The sequence below is a fragment of the Frankliniella occidentalis genome, unplaced genomic scaffold (assembly GCF_000697945.3).
Source record: "Frankliniella occidentalis isolate FOCC.00 unplaced genomic scaffold, Focc_3.1 Scaffold53, whole genome shotgun sequence".
In the NCBI taxonomy this organism is placed as follows: domain Eukaryota; kingdom Metazoa; phylum Arthropoda; class Insecta; order Thysanoptera; family Thripidae; genus Frankliniella; species Frankliniella occidentalis.
This window is the reverse complement of record NW_026267183.1, coordinates 348,562-350,943: the sequence shown is the minus strand read 5'-3', so window position 1 is coordinate 350,943 and position 2,382 is coordinate 348,562. Positions and strand designations below refer to the sequence as shown.

The window sequence follows — 2,382 nt, the reverse complement described above, 5'->3', positions numbered from 1 at the left end:
GGGCTTGGGGCTTGGCGTCGCAGGCCGGACTGTCACGCGCTGGATGTTGAAGGTGACATGGCGTGCGATCGTCGTAAGTTCGTAAGTCCGAGCAGCGCTCCCGCCGGGTGGCATGGGCGCGAGGGGGTATTGGGAGGCGAGGGCGAGAGCAAGGGCAAGGGCAGGGATGGGCGGTCCGATAAAGCGAAGAAGCCCCTCTGCCCGGCCGTGCGTTGGGTTAACCCAGCCGGGGGGGGGGGGGGGGGGGGGATAGGATAGGATAGGATGGGCTAGGGCAGGATTCGTGTGCGATAGTCCGTACTGAGAGCTTTTCCGTGTCATGCGCATAGCAAAGGGGGGTGGGGCAGGGTGCCTCTGTATCGGACACATACGCACACGTGGCCCTGGCTTTGGCTCTTTACTGCCATTTTATTATCTCCAGTTTATTCCGTCTGCCTCATGGTGGCGGTCCACCAGCCAGGGTATCCACGACCTCCCATCTCTGCGCCCGGGGAAACAATGACATAATCTCGCGGCAGGGGGAAAAGGGGTGGAGGGGGAGGGGGTTGTGAGGGGAAAGGATTTTCAATTATTTTCCGATGTTGCCCACGCGCTAAGTGGCCCCACCCGTCCCGTCCCCCCATGTCACCATGACCGAGCGGCGGGTCCAGTATTCCGAGTATCCTCCCATCCCCCCCAGCACTTCCCCCCTCTGGCGTATTGGATCGGCACATGCATGCCTCGGCCAACGCATGGTGCTGGGCGGGGCAGGGCACAGAGGCCTGCTGTCCGCCCGGGCCGGCTCATATGCGACACTCGTGAGCAATTCGGATCTCCCCCCTCCCCTCCCCTCCCTTGCCATTTCTCTCTGAGGCCCCCTCAATTCCCGCTCAATTCCACCCCTTTCCTCCCCTCTTCGGCCCTGGCGGGGCGGGTGTACCCACCCGAGCGAACGCCTTGGGCGCCAACGCTACGGCCCATCCCAGCCGGCTGGCCCCCGCCGGGTGCCGCTCGGCCTCGGCTCCCGCCGCGCGCGCCGCCCCTCGCTCAACGTCAATTTCCTCGTCATGCATGTAAATGAGACGGAACCGAATGCGACACGACTGGTGCGTGCGGCCCTGGCGGCCCGTGCGGCGCCTGCCCCGCCGGCCCCCGTGGCCTCTCAGCAGACACAGTTACGCCCCTTGCCGTTGGTCTTCAGTCCTCGACTGTTGTTCATCCCACCCCCTTCCTCCCTCCCCGCCCCTTCCACACCCTTTTCCACCGCGCAAGCCTCTAATTTCCACCCCGGCCCCTTTGCGCGTGGGACCCCCCGGCGGTCGGAGTTCCGGTTCGCACCTATCCTCCTCCTCTCCCGCGACTGCCGGGTGCCCGCCGCCACCGCCGCCGCTCCTGCCGCCTGCTCTGCTTGGCCTGCTCCGGCGCCACTCTTATCGTGTTCACCCCACGAGCCTCGAGCTGCTGGGACTTCCCGCCTCAGGAGGGAGGAGGCACGACCGCGATGCCTTGGCTCTCATTTCCACTCCATTCCCTCCGGAGTACGTACAACCCTGCCGTGAGCCTGCGGGGGAGGTTCCGGTTTACCGCGGGGCCGGGCCGGTTTACACACCTCTCCTGCTCAGCCCGCTCAGCCCGGCTCTCATCCTTATCACGGCCGCAGCCCGCCCGCCATGCCCCGCTGAACACTCTCTCTCTCTCTCTCTCCACCCTGACGCGACGGGGCCGTCCCTCATCAGGTTCCTTCCAGCCCCGCCCTCAACCTCATTCTTCTCCTGCATCCCATCCCATGCTCCTCTTGCCTGACTGGCGACCGCCTGCCTGGCCTGCTCGGCTCTCGCGGCCGTCTGGGCTGGTAAGGCAAGCAAATGAACCGATTAATCGCTCTTTGCCCCGCACTAACTTCGCCTTTCGAACCACATGCCCGCCGCGCTCATTGACGCTGAGTACCCGACGACGGAGGGCCGGGGCGGGGCGGGGCGGGGCGGAGGCGGAGCGCGGAGTAACTCCTCATTCCGACACTTTTTCCTCGCCCCCTCTATCGTGCAGAGGTGATTAACGACCTGCTCTGTGGTCGGTGTTGCGGCGGGGCGGGGCGAGGCGGGGCGAGGCGGGGCGATAGGGTGGGCGGAGGCGCACCCTTTTCCTCTGAGAAATTACGCACATTCGCCGCCCGACACAGTTCTCTGAAAAGGGTAAAAATCGGTAAAAATACGTTTTTTTTTCGAGTTTGGTGCAGCAGCGCGCGGCGGGTGGGGGCGCATTCATTGGCTTTCCACGAAAATTACTACCCTGCTCCCGCTGCAAACAGAGCTCGTCGGCAGAGCGACAGAGTCGCGCAGGGAAATAATCAACGGGGTTGTCGGGATCGGATTGATCGCCCGACTGCGCCCCGCCCCGCCCCCT

General features: G+C 64.7%; 1 protein-coding gene across 1 annotated transcript in view; it reads left to right on the top strand.

Moving 5' to 3' along the window:
• The window catches only part of LOC113210948 (apolipoprotein D), a 9,942-nt gene that overhangs the window by 5,386 nt on the left and 2,174 nt on the right, over positions 1-2,382 (top strand). The gene's annotated exons all lie outside the window — the stretch shown is intronic.